Source organism: Tamandua tetradactyla, chromosome 1 (assembly GCF_023851605.1).
Source record: "Tamandua tetradactyla isolate mTamTet1 chromosome 1, mTamTet1.pri, whole genome shotgun sequence".
In the NCBI taxonomy this organism is placed as follows: Eukaryota; Metazoa; Chordata; class Mammalia; order Pilosa; family Myrmecophagidae; genus Tamandua; species Tamandua tetradactyla.
This window is the reverse complement of record NC_135327.1, coordinates 186,740,220-186,758,558: the sequence shown is the minus strand read 5'-3', so window position 1 is coordinate 186,758,558 and position 18,339 is coordinate 186,740,220.

Below are 18,339 nucleotides of genomic sequence, written 5' to 3'. Positions count from 1 at the left end.
AATTCCCAGAACCTTTAATGTGCATGGCAGAAGTACTGTGAAGATCATTGCTGATGTTTGGGAAGGGATAATAAACATTGAACCTAAACGGGTCGGAATTTATATTAGTTGAAAGTGTATTTGATATCTTGAGGGTAAAATCAAGTTCTAAGCCCATAAGATAGCAGGAATTCCAACTGAAAATAGCAGATGGGGAGTGGGGAAAATGTCACTTATGCATATTGTGTTGACTTCTTAATGCCATTGTGGCTGAGATGCAGGGTTTATTAGTGCCACATCAATATGCAATATGTAAAGTATTGGGAATTTAAGACAAACTATTGCTGATTGAACATAATTCTGAATGCACTATATAATGATACTGACCTATGTATTAGATTAAAAACTCATCTTTTTAGAAAAGTTGATGGTCACATAGTTCCCAAGGAAATCATGGAACATGATGGCCACAGAATAATGAAAATGATGAGAATTTCTTAAGGACCAGCAGGAATGACCATGATTTATGTATTCTACTCTTTCATTTTATCATGTATATTTCATGATAGGGATCCTGGGTATTTCAGCCTGATTTAAATGCTTACAGACATTGATCAAACAATTCTCACTTAAATTGCAAGGGATAGTTATTCTGGAAAGTGACCTGGCTTGAGGGACAATAAGTTCTATACCTCAAACAATAAATTATTGCAACATAATTTTAATTCCCTCAAGTCTACCCAAACTGCATAAAAAATTGACTGGAGATGAACAGCATCTTGAAAATGCTGCAGCAGGGTGTTTTCTTATATATATGTATGTATCACTGGGTTTAGTTCAAAATCAGTGATGAGTCAAATCCTGGTATCCCAAGATTGTTCCACAGGTAGACACAGAGGTGTCAGAATTTTGGGGTCTTAATATGCCTGAAAATGCCAATTTTTCAGAGGCATGGTTGACTCTAAATAGCTGCTACAGTTTTGTAATTGTATGGGAATGTTTTCAGGATGTATTTGTGACAAAAATTTGAGGATAATGGCACATGCTTCCAAACGTTATCATTCAGAAAATCAGTCTAGCAGATGGCTCCTAGTAGGGAAGAACAAGCCAAGATTATCCTATGTTAACTGATCAATAGGTCTGGTATGTTTAAGAAACCAAAGAGAGGATGATAAAATCAGATTGTAAGGTAGGCCACAGTGGCTCAGCAGGCAGAATTCTCACCTGCCATGCTGGAGACCTGAGTTCAATTCCTGGTGCCTGCCCATGCAAAAAAAGAAAAAATCAGATTGTAAACATCTCAGGAAATTTGTAGAAGAGAATATGTGCAGGCCCAAAGGGAAGGGATTAAGGGCTAAGGAAAAGTTTGTGACTGGCTGAATTTGCAAGTATCAACCAAAGCTTAACAGAGCTCTTGAAAGAGGACAATAAAAAATGACCAATAGAAACAAACACTTACTTAGCACACACCATGTGCAAGACACTGTCCCTGGGCAGTAAATATATAGCCCAGGTCACACAACCAGTAAACTGGTGAAGCCAACTTTGTATCAATATTTTGCAATGAAAATTTTATTTTACAATGTTAGGGGTACTCTTTCAGAAACAGAATAAAAATTTACATAGACAGAATAGTGTTATGGGAACTTAGAAGAGTCCTCTGCCAATGAGGGGCCCTTAGGTTTATATGTTATTAATTTAATGACAAAGCTCCTTTGAATGAAATCAGAATTTGAACTCAGGTAATCTGGTCTAGAACTTGGGCTTTGATCCACTGTGCTGCCTAGTGGTTTCGACAAATGCTCCTCAGTGAGGCATGTTCAAAGACCAACAGAGAATCCCAAAGAGGGTAAATGCGAGGCTCATTACTAAAGATACATTTCCGTTGTTGGCCATTTTAGGGTATTTCCCCATAAAGATAATATGAACACTCTCAGCATTTATCCTTACTTCTCTCTATTCAATTCTTTGTAAATTCATCCACCTATCCCTTCAAACAATTCATTCTATAAATATTGATTGATCACCCCCGTTTCAGAAAGGTTTTAGGTAATGGATATACAGAGATGAATAGACAGAACATGTAGGAAAGACAGTAAAAAATTGCAATTATAATAGGCAATGATCAGGATTGTAATAATGGTTTCTGTTTATCAAGAACTATTAGTATTTTATAAGAGTAATTTAAATGGAACTGGACAGTCTTGGGACCTGTTTCTGTCATTCATATATGTGAAAAAAACATGTTTAAAAACAATAAAATAGCAAATCTGATCCCAAATTTTTGAATAATATCATAGATATTTATATAGTTATTCTTCTAGGAGAATGCAGAAGATTTATAGATTGTATAGCATCTTTCTAAATATACTCCTCGATATCTTCCTTGATCCCAATTTTTTCCTCTTAATGGTAGCTGCCAGAAACTGCACCTTGCCTCTCTCATTAATATTATGTGTTCACCAATCTGATGCTTAACCATTCTTATTACTTATATACACTGTATACTCTTGCAATATGGCCCTTCATCCCACTGTGAAAACATCCTAGAAGTAGGGTAAACTCCTTCTCTGTCTCCATTTCTCATAAGAATTACTTACCATAGAATTATTGGGTATAGCTTTTTCAAATAACAAAACAACAATTAGAACAAATAACTTAGAAAGTGCTTAATACAAGTCAGTCCCTGTTCTAAGGGCTCATTTTTTTCTCAAAGTAATCATATGAAGTATTATTATCCTTGTTTTATGGATGCAGAAGTTGAATCCTAGAGAGATAAGTAACTTACTCAAGGTTACAATTAGTAACTGGCAAAGTTGGGGTTCAAAATCAAGTAGTCTGATACCAGAGTCTCTGTTCTCAAGCACTTAGTTATATGGTTTCTTGATGTAATCAACATCTTACAGTTGAGGAAAGGAAACTCATGGAGGTTTACTAACTTATCCAAGTCACTCAATCAACAAATAAAATTGTTATTCAAATACAAATGTGAATCCAGAGTTGGCACTCATAATGACTACTGTATATTGCCTCCTAATGAATAAAATTTTGAATAGTTTAGGACTTTCATGCAGGGCCTTTAATTCATAATGAGGATGTAATGAATTATTTATCCAAAGAAGTAACATCTGAGTTGAGTTCTGAAGTGTTGTGATATGAACTGACACAAGCCTGAGATAAGCATGAGTGTGTGCATGAGTGTATTAGGTAAAGCACTACAGCTACCTAAATGGATTAATTATGAAACCTCAGTGGCTAAACACAATAGAAGTTTATTTGTAGCTCACATAAAATCTGTCAGAGAAGTGGGAGTGTGACTCGGCTCTAAGAAAATCTGTCCTTTTAAAGTGTCACTTTGGGCATTGATAGGAGGTGAAAAAGAGAAGGAGGATTATGCAGGGGTGGTTTATGGGCCAGGTTTGGAAGTGGCTTACATCATTCATCCTGCATCCCGGTGGTCAAGTTTAGGTATATGGGCACACCAAACTGCAAGGGAGATTGGGAAATGTGGACTAGCCTATGCCCAAGAGGGAAGAAGAATGCGTTTGGTGTAATTGCTGTGTTGCGTGGTATGTTCATCCTCAATTTCAGTAAATAATACCAAACATTTTTTCAAAGTTACTGTACCTATTGACAGCTACCAAAAGGCCATAAGAGCTTTCATTGCTCTTACACTCCCACCGATATTTGTTATTGCTGGTCCTTTTAATATTGGCTATTCTAATGGCTGTGCAGTGGAACTCATTATAGTTCTACTTTGAGTATATGTGATTATTAATGATATTGAGCCTTTTCATGTTTTCTGGTTAATGATATTGAGCCTTTCGTGAGGTGCCTGTTCAAAGGTCTTGCCCATTTTCAGTGGGGTTGTATAACATTTCCTACTGATTATAGGACTTCTTTATGTAATTTGGGTATGATCCCTTTTGCAGATTACTTCTTCCAGTCTGTATAATGCCTTTCACTTTCTTAATGTTGTCTGTTGGTGAACGGAAATTCTTAATTTTAATGCTTACTTTTTTCAGTCTTTCCTTTATGGTTAATATTTTCTCTATTCTAAGTTCATGAATATTGTTTTCATTATTTCTCAGAAGATTTTTTTTTTTACTTTAGTCATTTAGATCAATAACCCACCTGTAGATGATTTCTGTGTTTGATGTGAGGTAGGGGCCAAGATTAATTTTTTTCCATATAGATATTCAATTATCTCTTTACTGTTGTAAAAACATTTTTCTCCACAGTTTTGCAACGCCAATGCTGTAAATCAAGTGTACATATTTTTTCATTGGTCTACTTGCTTTCATTATGTCATTTCCATTCTTCCTTAATGACCATAACTTTTTAATAAAAACTACTCATGGCAAATGGCACAGTAATACTTTCAAATTGGCTCTTCTTTTCCCAGATTCTCTTATCTTGCCTTTATTCTTGACCATTTGTGTTTCATGTATATTTAAAAATAAGCTTGTAAAATTCTGCAAAACAGTTACAATTATTCTAGGGATTACACTGATTATGAATCAGTATTGGGGATTAATACTTTTACAATATTGAGTTTATAATTCGTGAATATGGCATCTCCTTTCATTTATTTAGACCTTCTTTAATTTTTCCAATAAAGTTTGATAGTTTTCTCTGGAAAATCTTTTGTTAGATTTATTCTCAGGTATGTGGCATTCTATACCAGTGTAACTGCTATGGTTTAAATATTTCATGTTCTAATAGTTTGTTACAAGTATATAGAAATATAGTTGGTTTATCGATTAATTACATACCCAGAAACCTTCCACACACTTAGTAGTTGTCATAATTTCTCATTGCTTGTTTTGGAATTTCTGTGCATGCAAGTATGTCACCTACAAATGTAACATTTCTTCCCCAATCCTTATACTTTTATATATTTTCTTGACTTACTGCACTACCTAAAACCTCCAGTACAAGGTTAAATAGAAGAAACAATAGTGAACATCCTTGTTGTATTCCTGGTTATAAAGAGAAAGCTGTTAATAATTCAATATTAAATTTCATGCCTGTAGATTTTTTTGTAGATATTCTGTATAAGATTAAAGAAGTTTCCTTTTATTAGTAGTTGTGATAGACAGAACAGTGGCCTCCCAAAGAAGTCCAAGTCTTAATGCCTAAAATCTGTGAATACGTTACCTTGCATGGCAAAAGGAATTTTCAATGTGATGGGGAGATTAACCTGATTTTTCCAGGTGGGCCCAATCTAATCACATGAACCCATAAAACTTGAAATCATTATTTAGTCTTGGAATACTTGGTAGAATTTCTGGGAAAGCAAATAGGGCTGGGTGTTTTCTTTGTGGGTTTTAAAATTTAGGTCTAATGTCTTTAATAAGTGATGAATTATTCAGACTTTTTATTTCTTTTTCTGGTATTTTTGTTAAGCTCTTTCTTCAAGATATTTGTCTATGTCATCTAATTTTTCATATTTATTGGCATAAAGTTTTCCATAATATTCCAAGTGTATAGTTAATGTCAGTAAGATCTGTAATTATGTTCCCCACTTCTGCATTTTTGGGTCCTTTCTTTGGTCAGTCCATCTTGCAATTATCAATTTTGTTAATCTTTTCAAAAACCCATCTCTAGGCTTTGTGGATTTTCTTTGGTTTATGCTTTTTTTTTTATCATTTAATTCTAACTAATATCTTTATATTTAATTTGCTATTTTTTCTAATTTCTTAGGAATAGGATGCTAATTAATCTTCAACTTCTTTATTTTGTAATGTATATCTTTAAATCTATAAAATTTGCCTCAAAGTGTAATTTCAGCTGCATCCCACAAGTTGCCATGTTGAATTCGTTTTATTTAATTTTTTTTGGCATGAGCAGGCTCTGGGAATCAAACCCAGGTCTTCAGCATGGCAGGTGAGAATTCTGCCACTGAGTTACCATTGCACAGCCATGCATTATAACCTTTACTTTGATTTCGTCCAAAATCCATGTCTTATTTAGTTGCATATCTTTATTTGCACATATATGGATTTAAATTTTTTTTGATTTTAGCTTATTTATATTGACTGTGGAGGATATAGTATGTGGGGTACATAGAATTATGATCCCCCAATATGTTCACGCCTTAACTTCTGGAACTTGCAAATGCATTGGGACTTTGCCGGTATCATTATGTTAAGGATCTCGAGATGGGAGACTATCTTAGGTTATCCAGGCATGCCTAATGTAATGAAAAGGGTTCTTATAAGAGAAAGAGGGAGAGAAGCAGACATGATGAAAGACACTGAGACCGGAGTGATGTGAGAAAGAGGTCAGAATCTAAAGAATGCAGGTGGCCTCCAGAAGCTAGAAAAGCTAAGGAAACATATTCTCCCCTATAACATCTTGAAGGAATTCAGCCCTGCTGACACCCTGACTTTAAGACTTCTGATATTTAGAACTATAAGATAAATTTATGTTGTGTTAAGATACTAAGTTTGTTGAAAATTTGTTATAGCAATAGAAAAATAATATACTCTGCATAATTTATATTTTCCAACCTCCTTCATGTTCTTTTTTTTATCTTTTCTTGTCTACTTTCAGAATAAGATATTTTATTATCTTTTTTCTCTATGTTAGCTTTGATGTTCATCTATCTTGTTTTTAGTGATTATCCTAGAAACTTTAATGTGCCTATTTAATGTGACAGAGTCCAATATTAATTATTGCATCAACTCATTCTCTGACAATATAGAGTCTTAGGCCACTTTAATTCCTTTTACCCTTATCCCTGAATTTTTATACCATTATTGCTGTGTATTTTTTTAAATTTATTTTTCTTAATTTATTTTTTATTATCACACCAAAACAACATACAAACATGAACATTCTTAACATACAAATGCTCCATGCATGGTGTACAATCAATGGCTCACAGTATCATCACATAGTAGTATATTCATCACCATGACCATTTTTTAGAATGTTTGCATCACTCCAGAAAAAGAGATAGAAAGAAAAAAGAAAAAAACTCATACATACCATACCTCTTACCCTTCCCTCTCATTGACCTTTAGTATTTCCATCTATTCAATGTATTTAAAATTTTTTTTTTACATGGGCAGTCACCAGGAATCGAACCCAGGTCCTCTGGCACGGCAGGCAAGCATTCTTGCCTGCTTAGCCACCATGGCCCGCCCAATATATTTTAACTTTTGTTCCCCCAATTTTTTTCTATACCCCTTACTACTTTTCATTGTTCACTAGTATTTAAATCTACTCAATTTATTTTAACACATGTTCCCCCTATTATTTATTTACTTTACTTTTAATTCATATTTTTTTTTACTCATATGTCAATATTGTAGATAAAAGGAGCATCATACACAAGGTTTTCACACTCACACAGTCACATTGTGAAAGCTGTATCATTATACACTAATCTTCAAGAAACATGGCTACTGGAATACAGCTCTACAGTTTCAGACACTTCCCTCTAGCCTCTCTAATACACCTTAAACTAAAAAGGGGATATCTATAAAATGCATAAGAATAACCTCCAGAATAACCTCTTGACTCTGTTTGTAATCTCTCAGCCACTGACACTTTATTTTGTCTCATTTCTCTCTTTCCTCTTTTGGTCAAGAAGGTTTTCTCGATCCCATGATGCTGAGTCCCAGCTCATTCTAAGATTTCTGTCCCGCATTGCCAGGGAGGTTTACATTCCTGGGCGTCATGCTCCACATAGAGAGGGGGAAGGTGGTGAATTTGCTTGCCGTGTTGGTTGAGACAGAGACAGACCACATCTGAACAACAAAAGAGGGTCTCTGGGGGTGACTCTAAGGCATAATTTTAAGTAGGCTTAGTCTATCCTTTGTGGGAATACGGTTCATAGGAACAAACCCCAAGATTGAGGGCTTGGCCTATTGATTTGGTTGTCCCCACTGCTTGCGAGAATATCAGGAATTCTCCCCCTTTCTCATCATTCCCCCAAGGGGACTTTGCAAATACTTTTTTATTCACTGTTCAAATCAATCATCTATTTTTCCTTCTGATTTCATTTGTGCCCCCAGCCCTCCTCCCTCTATCATTCTCACATTCAGCTTCATTGAGTTGACTAACATTATTGTACTACAATTAGGTAGTATTGTGCTATCCATTAATGTATGTTTACAATCAGTCCTGTTGCACAATCTGTATCCCTTCAGCTCCAATTACCCAAAATCTAGCCTATTTCTATCTCTTGATGGTCTCTGTTCTTAATGGAAATTCTCCAAGTTCATTCATTAATGTTAGTTCACATCAGTGAGACCAGACAGTATTTGTCCTTTTGCTTCTGGCGAATCTCACTCAGTATAATGTTCTCACAGTCCATCCATGTTGTTACATGCTTTTCATGATTTTATTCTGCCTTACACTGTGTAATATTTCATCGTATGTATTTAACACAGCCTGTTTAGCCACTCATTCATTGATGGGCATTTGGGCTGTTTCCATTTCTTGGCAATTGTAAATGATGCTGCTATAAACATTGCTGTGCAAATGTCCGTTTGTGTCCACACCCTCATGTCCTCTGAATAGATACCTAACAATGGTATTACCAGATCATATGGCAATTCTATACTTAGCTTCTTGAGGAACTGCCAAACTGCCTCCCATAGTGGTTGTACCATTTTACATTCCCACCAACGGTGGATAAGTGTGCCTCTCTCCACATCCTCTCCAGCATTTTTCATTTTCTGTTTTATTGATAATGGCCATTCTGGTGGGTGTGAGATGATATCTCATTGTGGTTTTGATTTGCATTTCCTAATAGCCAGGAAAATTGAGCATCTTTTCATGTGCCTTCTGGCCATTTTTACTTCTTCTTCTGAGAAGTATCTGTTCATGTCTTTTGCCCATTTTGTAATTTGTAATTGTGTTGTTTGTCTTTTGTTGTTGAGTTGAACCATTCTGGATACTAGACCCGTATCTCATATATCGGTTCCAAATATTGTCTCCCATTGCGTAGGCTGTCTTTTTACTTTCCTGACAAAGTTCTTTGATGTGCAAAAGTGTTTAATTTGAAGTGTTCCCATTTAGCTATTTATTTCTTCAATGCTCATGCTCTGGGTGTAAGATCTAGGAAACCACCTCCTATTATAAGATATTTCCCCACATTTTCTTCTAAAAGTTTTATGGTCTTAGATCTAATGTTTAAGTTTTTGATCCATTTTGAGTTAAATTTTGTATAGCATGTAAGATACAGGTCCTCTTTCATTCTTTTGCATGTAGATATCCATTTCTCTAGTCACCATTTATTGAAGAGACTTTTCTGTCCCAGGTGAGTTGGCTTAACTGCCTTATCAAAGATCAGTTGTCCATAGATGAAAGGGTCTATATCTGAACACTCTAATGATTCCACTGGTCAGTATATCTACTTTTATGCCATTACCATTCTGTTTTGACCACTGTAGCTCCGTAATACACCTTAAAGTCAGGAAGTGTGGGGCCTCTGACTTCATTTTTCTTTCTCAGATATTTCTAGCTATTTGGGGCACTCTGCCCTTCCAGATAAATTTGGTTGTTGTTTTTTCTATTTCTGGAAAGTAAATATTTGGAATTTCAATTGGTATTGCATTGAATCTACAAATCAATTTAGGTAGAATTGACATCTTAAGTATATTTAGTCTTCCAATCCATGAACATGGTATGCCCTTCCATTTATTTAGGTCTTCTGTGATTTCTTTTAGTTGCTGTGTATTTTTATTCTTCCTTCAGTTTTTTAATTAAAAACTTCTGTTAGTATTTCTATTGGGGCATAACATATGTAAAATACCCAATTTTTAAGTAGAGCTCAGTGACTTTTTATGAAAAATTATCACTCTGAAACCGCCACCCAAATTAAAGTATATGTTATTATTTTTTACATTGGAAGGCTTCTAGTGTGCCCTTCAAGTCAAATTCTCTAAATATTAAGCCACCATTCTAATTTCTGTTACCAAAGACTTTGTTTTCCTTTTCTCCAACTCTGTGTGAATAGAATCATAGTGTATTTGCATGTTAGTTTTTTGACTTCTTTCTATTAATATTATGTCTGCAGGATTTATCAATATTGTTGCACTTATCAGTAATTAAATCTTTTTCATTGTTGTATAAAATCCCATCATCTTAATATACCATTATTTAGTTTTCCAGTCTACTGTTGATGGACATTTAGGTTATTTTAATTTTTTTTCCAGTTTGAATAAAACTGTTCTGAACTTTATTAGAAGTATTCGCTCATTTATTTGGGGTATATATAGTCTGTTGTGCTAGAATGTGAAATATGTGTTCTTAAAAATCACCCCACTAAGAAAAATTCCACAATTAAAACCATAGGGTTTATAGGATTATTGGGTTATAAACATAACACTTAAAATTCTTGTCAGTGGTAGATGGAAATCTAATAAAAACAGGAGCACAATTTTACACATGTTAAATGGTTAAGAAATACATAAACATTACAATAAATACTTTAATTTGAAAAAAGACCTGAAGTTTGCTTCTTGAAGGGTCATGGCTTCTGAGTTATTGTGAGATGGTGGAAGGAGAGTTCTCTGAAATCAAATGGAACATATAACATAAGATATGGAGGAGAATAGTTAATTGTCCTTGGTTTGGTGTCAGCTCTGAATATCACATTTAACAATCTTTCACGCTTTAAATCCTGGGGCATGTTTTTTGCCTGTGAATGTATAGTTTCTTCAGGACTTATAAATTGATACCTATTTTGTCAAAATGAAAAATTTGATTCAATGAGTAATCTTCTTTTAAATTAATTTTGTTGCTATTACTGGAAATTCTCTCGTAGCATTCTTACCTTCACTCTGGGCTTCACCTGACAGCAGACAGCATAAGAAATTGTAATTATATATAAAACCATCAAACCAGTCACTAGTGGTACGTTGAAGAGCCAGTTCTGCAGGATTTGGTGATTTTCATTTAAAGTCTTTGTATGTAGATAGTATTGTCTCTTTTAGACTTCTTGCATTTTGAACCAGGATGTTCAAACATATTTGGGATGTTGAATGAGTGTTTACATAGAAAAGTTTGCAAATGCAAAAGGGCAATAAGATATACCTTGTGAGATAAAACACATGGTCATCTGATGTACTTGGTAGATGTTTGAGGTATGACAGTGTGTTTTCTGTATTCTTACACAGACAGATTCAATTGGGTATAGTTTCTTCTTTGCCTTGTGCTTCTTGGGCAAGAATGTAAAAAAAGTTACCCCTGGAGAAAATTTCCAGAGTTTAGCATAGGAAGGGAGAATCCATGCAGAGCAGGAAAATTCCTTTGAGTTGAGGAGATGGATCTGGAAAACTTAGAGGTCAAGGCAGCTAGGTCAAGGAAGACCTTCCCCACCCCCCACCCCCCCCCAAAAATGAGAGTTGCCCAGAGAGAAAAATGCTATATGTGAAAACTCTCCTTGAATATTCATAAAGAATTGATCAGAGAACGCATAAGTGCGTGCTTGTGAGGAAACCACTTGAGGCCAGGGACATAACCACTCACAAAGATTAGAAGGAATCACACCAAAATTCATACAGGGCCAGGAAGAATGCCTGTAATCAAAGTGAAAATCTCATAATCCATGGGACAACAGCATGTTGCTTACAATTTTCCAACTTTTGCAGAATTTTTGTTGTGTTTTCTAGCTTAAATCCATATGATTTAAATGCTTTGAAATTTGTGGAAATTTAAAGTCCAGCATTGACTACTAAGGTAACTGTTCCATTTGTACTTAAGTAGAATATTTACTCTGTAGTAATTAAGTGTACTATTAAGGGTAAAAGAATTGTTCTTTCTGGTATTTGTATTGTCTATATCTTTTTATTCTATCAGTTATCTAAAAGAGTTGTTCTAAAGCCTCATATTATGAGTTTGGATTTGTCTAATCCTTCTTCCTTTAGTGTTTTTTCTTTAATTTTTCTTTTCTATTTTGAGGCTCCTAATTTAAGGTGCACAACTTTTTCATTTGTTGTATCTTCTCAAATTTACATTTTTATCAGTTGTATTATTGCTCCTTCTCTTAGTGTCCTTTGACTTATATTAATAGGGGTATGGTAACTTTCTCTTAGTTAATGTTTGCTTGATATATTTTTGTAGTATGTTTAATGTATACCTTTGTATATTCTTATACACAATGTTTTTCTCTTGATTCAGCATATATCTATCATGTTATATAAAACTTTAAAATATTCTTAGAATTAAAACTCATGGTAGCAATAGCTCAAAAAAGCAAGGTAAAAGTCCTTTCATAATCTGGGAGTTGTTAATAGCACTGATAAATTGCTTTAAATCAATGGAACATGTTAGAATCTATAGGGTAAACAATAAAAGAATATCCAAATAATGAACAATAAAGTAATAGAGGAAGAAAATACAATAACAAAATACATTTGATTAATTCAGAAAAAGGCAAAAAGGAGGAAATAAAAGAACAATAAATAAAAGTCTGAAATAGAAAAAAGAGTAAAATGATAGATTTAAACGCAAACTTATCAGTGATTACATAAAATTTGACATCCTTTTAATTATGAAATGTATGAAATGGCCTTTTTATTCTTTTTATTCTTATAGCAATGGTTAACTGACATACACCTCCAAGAAATTCTCACAGAGGTCTATAAGGTGATAGTTTAAGTTTATTCATTGCAGCCTTATTTATTTAGCCTTATTTAGGATGGCAGAGGCAATCTGGTGTCCATTATAGGAAGAATGTGGATTTATAAATTGTGGTGTAATACTTATTAAGATATGCAAATTACATCATATATGAATCTAAAAATTTAGGACTGAGGACCAAAAGTAAGAAACTGAATGAGGTATTAAAAAGAATAGCTAAACATCTGTGCCTAAAATTTAAACCTCTATACATATCAAGCAACTATATATTTTGAGAAACATATAAATTTGGAGAGGAGTAGGCTATGGGGATAAAAGGAAATGATTAAGTAAAAAAATAAAATTAATATTCTTCATTTTGTTTCAAAAGTTATAAATGTAATTTATGCTTATTCATTTGGGAATAAACAGAGTAGCAGAGTAGTCAAGAGCACAGATCTTGAAATAAGATAGACTTGAGTAGAAGTCCTGCCTCTGTCACTAACTAATTTTGTACTGGTTTCTTTACCTCTCATATTAGTTGTTCAGTGAATGGTACCTAGTACCATTTTTTTTTGTTTGTTTTTTAATTAAAGAAGTTGTGAGTCTACAGAAAAATCATGAATATAATACAGGGTTTCCATATAACACTATAATTAATACTTTGCATAACTGTGGTACATTTGTTACAGTCAGAGCACATTTCTATAATTGCACTATTTAGTTAATGATTTATTGTACAGTTCATTTTCTGTATTGTACAGTTTCATGGGTCTTTAAAAAAACATTTATTCTAGGAATATATATACAACCACAAATTTCCTCCTTTAACCACATTCAAATATATTACTCAGTGTTGTTAATTAACAGCACAATGTTGTTCTGAAATCACCACCATCCATTACCAAAACTTTTTATCAACCCCTAGAATCTCTATACAACTTAAGTGTTAACTCCCATTCCCTACCCCCATTCCACCTGTATTCTAGTTTCTGGCTGTATAAGTTTGCTTATTCTAATTATTTCATATCTGTGAGATTACACAATATTTTTTCTTTTGTGTCATGTTTCACCCAACATCATGTCTTCAAGTTTCATTCATGTTGTTGCATATATCTGGACTTCATTCCTTTTTATGGCTGAATAATATTCCAATGCACATATATACCACAGTTTGCTTTTCTATTCATCAATTGATGGACACGTGGGTTGCTCCCATCTTTTGGCAATTGTGAGTAATGCCACTTTAAACATCAGTGTGCAAATATCTGTTTGATTCCGTGCTTTCAGTTCTTCAGGGTATATAACTAGGAATGGGATTGCTAGGTCAGATGGTAATTCTATATATAACTTTCTGAGGAACTACCAAATTTTTCCAGACCAGCTTCATCATTTTACATTCTAGCCAACGAGAAATGAGTATTCTTATTTCTCCACATCTTCCCTAACATTTGAAATTTTCGGTTTTTCTTTTTTTTAATAGTAGCTATGCTACTGGGTATGAAGCTTTTGCTGGTTTTCTAAGTGTTTTCATCAAAAAGGGTGCTGGATTTTGTCAAATACCTTTTCTGTATCAACTGAGATAATCATATTTTTTCTTTCCCTTCATTGTGTTAATGTATAGTTCATTAATTGATTTTCTTATGTTGAGCCACCCTTGCATACCTAGGATAAATCCCACTTCATTATAGTGTACATTTCTTTTAATTTGCTGTTGGATTTAGTTAGCTAGTATTTTATTGGGTCCTTTTTTTGCATCTGTATTCAGAAGAGATGGTGTTCAGTAATTTTCTTTTCTTGTGTTATCTTTATCTGGCTTTGGAATGAGGATGATGGCCTTGTAAAATGAATTCAGGAGTGTTTTCTTCTCTTTGATTTTGTAGAACAGTTTGAGCTGGATTGGTGTCAATTCTTCCTGAATTGTTTGGGAAAATTCTCCTGTGGAGGCATCTGGCCTTGGGCTTTTCCTTTTTGGGAACTTTTTGATTACTGATTCCATCTCTTCAATAGTTATTAGGTGGTTGAGAGCTGCAATTTCTTGTAGAGTCAGTGTACGTAGTTTGCTTCTAGGAATTTGTCCATTTTCTCTAAATTATCTAACTTCCTGGTGTACAATTGTTCATAGTTTCCTCCTACAGTCCTTTTTATTTTAGGATGGTCACTAGTCATGTCTCCTTTTCACTTCTGATTTTACTCATTTATACCTTCCCTCTTTTAATTTTTGTTATTTCTTTCCTTACTCTCACTTGGGGTTTAGTTTGCTCTTCTTTTTCTATTTCTTCCAGTTTTCAGGTTAGGTCTCTAATTTTGCATTTTCCTTCCTTTTAAATGTAAGCTTTTAGAGCCAGAAATTTCTCTTTCAGCCTTGCCTTTACTGAATCCCAAAACTTTTGGTATATTGTTCATTCATATCACTTGAATGAAATATTTTCATTAACCTGAAGATATTTCCCAATTTTCCTTGCAATTTCCTCCTTGACCTTTTGGTTATTTAAGTGTACATTATTCAATTTCCACATTTTTTTTTTGCATGTAAATTTTCCATTTCTTCCTCTGTTACTTCTTTCTAGTTTTCTGACTGAAGAAGATACACTGAATGGTTCTGATAATTTTTAATTTATTGGGATATATTTTGTGACCTAAGTTATGGTCTATCCTGGAGAATGATCCATATGCACTCATGTTGTGAGTGCATGTGTGTATGTTGTATTGCTATTAGGTAGAGTGTTCCATATATGTCTGCTGTGTTTAGTTGGTTTATACTATTTTCCAAGTTTTCTGTCTTTATTGATCTTCTGTCTAGATATTATAACCATTATCAAAAGTGATTAAAAATCTTCTACTATTAATACAAGACCATCTATTTCTCGCTTTGAAGCTATCAATATTTGCTTCATATATTTTGGATCTTTATTGTTAGGTGAATATACATTTTTAATTGTTATGTCCTCTTGTTTAATTGACCCCTTTATCAGTATACAATGACTGTCTTTGTCCCTCATAACATTTTGAGTTAAAGTCTACTTTAACTCTGATGTTATTATAACTACTCAGCTCTCTTTTGGTCACTGCTTGCATGATATATTTTTTCCATCCTTTCACTTTCAATTTTCTTATGGCTTGAATTTAAGGTAAGTGCCTGTAAATAGAACCTTGTGTCATTTTAATGAAAGCAGTAGTTCCATCACATGTATGCACCATAATTTTCATAAAGAAAATATATCAGAAATTCTTATGTCAAATTGGGACTAGAATAAGTATGGTAAATCTCTTTTGTAGACTTTCTTGAATTTTGGTGTTTGTTAGAATATAGTGATTGGTATTACAGGATACCAATTTGGGAGGAGTTTATTGGCTTTCAAAATGCCAAGATATCATTAGGCAACAAAATCATAATTGTTATTTTTCAGTAGGGATTTTACTTTCATGATGATTTTACTTAAAGTTGTAAGATTTCTTCTTGTGAGTTTTCTGGGAGGGAACAGTTGATCATTTTCAGTGTACCCTGATCTACATAAATTAATACCCTCCACACAACTGTTGACTAAACCCAGACACTGTTTAGCTCAAGAGTTTATATTTTCTCAAGTGTGATATTTACATTTCATTTTGGCGGCTATGTGAGAACAGGATAGTGTCACGCTCCAGAGTTTGTGTACTGACACATAGCTCCTTTCAATTATTAAAGAGGAATTTACATGTGCAAATGTCTTTCACTTTAGGGTGATTTTAAGTCCTTGGACTTTCATTGGAATGATGATAGCTCCCATTCAGATGATCCTGTTGGGTTAGTGATGCAAGAGTCAGATTGATATAACCTTGATGGTGTTTCTTGCTAGAGAGGCCATATTCTGTTATTAGATAACATTTTCCTCCTTTTGAGCCACTGTGCATGCACCCATCATGTGGTAATCCTTCAGGTTTCTCTGGTATTTTTTATTTTTCATAATCCTTAAGAGGCATGGAACTTCAAAGTTGATGTTTTTATTTAACCATGTTTTGAATCAACTAGTCAGCCAGGATTTTGGTGCCTGATGCTGTTTGAAAAAATTGTACTTCTCACTGAATCATACAAGAGTTCCTTGTTCATGGACGAATGAAAGAGTCAGAGGTACATTTGTCATTGGGATTGGAAACTGGAAAGCACCTAGTGGGTGGGCCTGGAGCAAAAGGCCATGGTCATGGTAAGATGGTGGTCATGGTAAGATGGTGGGGGAGGACAATGTGGGGAAGATTTCTTTTTCCGCAAGATGCATCATATTCTTTATTTCCCTAAATTAGATAAATCTGAAATTGCCCTATTCTTCAGAGTTTGGAAAATCTCCATTTCAGTGATGAATTTAGGTACCCCTATTCTGTAACCTTTTTTTATTCTTTGTCACCTCTGAGGTGTTCATTGCCCAAAGCAGGCCTGGAGCTGTCTTCTGAGATATGCTCAGTTATGCAGCATCCATGTGCAATCCTACCTCATCAGCAGTCCTCTCACTTCCAAGGCACTGCAGCAGGGTGCAGTGTGAGCTGTGAATAAGTACTAACTACTCATGGAACCTGCCCGCAAAGGGGTCTCTCCAGAGTTCTGTAAGCCAACTTTCTCTCCCCTAAGGTTGAATGACTGCCTTCCATCACCCCAACACTCCTAACTTTTTCTAGCCTCCACTATGGGACCTTCTAGTTTCCTCTATTGGACCTATATGTCCATCCTTAGGCCTTGATCTGCCAAATCTCTGAGAGACATCTTAAGTATGGAACACAGCTCAGAAACCAAAGATATATCTCTTATTCATTCCTATAACAGCAACAGCAAAACCCTAAAAAATAATGTCTCAATAAATTATCTTGACACACATACATAAACATTTTTTTTATAAATACACATCTATATAGCAATCCTATTTTGAATATTATTTACTTTAGAATATATTGTAAATCTTTGTCCCTGTAATTAAATCTCTTTTGTATATATTAGTGACTACAGAGCATTGAAAGGCTATATAGCATTTCATTGTATGTATTCACAGTGATATTCCTGGGCTCTAGAACAGTGCTTGGCATATAGAGGTCTCAATAAACAGTGGATGAATAAATGACTAAAGGAATAAGCAAATGATTAATTATTTCTGGAAGTAGAATTACTGCATCAAAAATATTTTGAATGCTAAAAATTTTTCACATTTGTTTTCAAATTGTTTGTTCCAAAATTATGATCCTTTAGCAGTGTGTTACATGGCCAGTTCCTCACACTTGCAAACACTATCAGTTATTATTAAAAGCAGAAACATCAACTAAACAACCTTTTTTTCATTATCCAATATGTTTCTCTTGTGCTATTAATTGTGTTCTGACTTTTCTGGCATGATTATAATAACCATTTCTCCTTTGCTAGCTCCCCTTTGTCCTTTTCTTGATCTCTAAATGTTCGTGTGCTCCAGGGTTCTGTTCACTTATTTTCTTCCTTATCTATCCACTCCCACTCGTGATTGCCCATCATAATGGTTTTAAACAACATCTATGAGGTAATGGTTCCAGAATTTTATCTCTGGCTCTTATCTTTCCCTAGACTTCCAGATTTGTTCATCTAGTTGTGTATAACAACCTCAGTGGCTGTCACAGCATCCCAAAGGTAGCACATTGGGTCAGAATTCTTGATTCTTCATTGCCCCACCATTCCACACATTTTAGAAAATGTCTCCTCTGAGAATCCAGTTGTCCAGGTCAAAACTTTGGAGGTATCGTTGATACTTCTCTTTCTTTCATAAGCCAAATCCAATCCATCAGCAA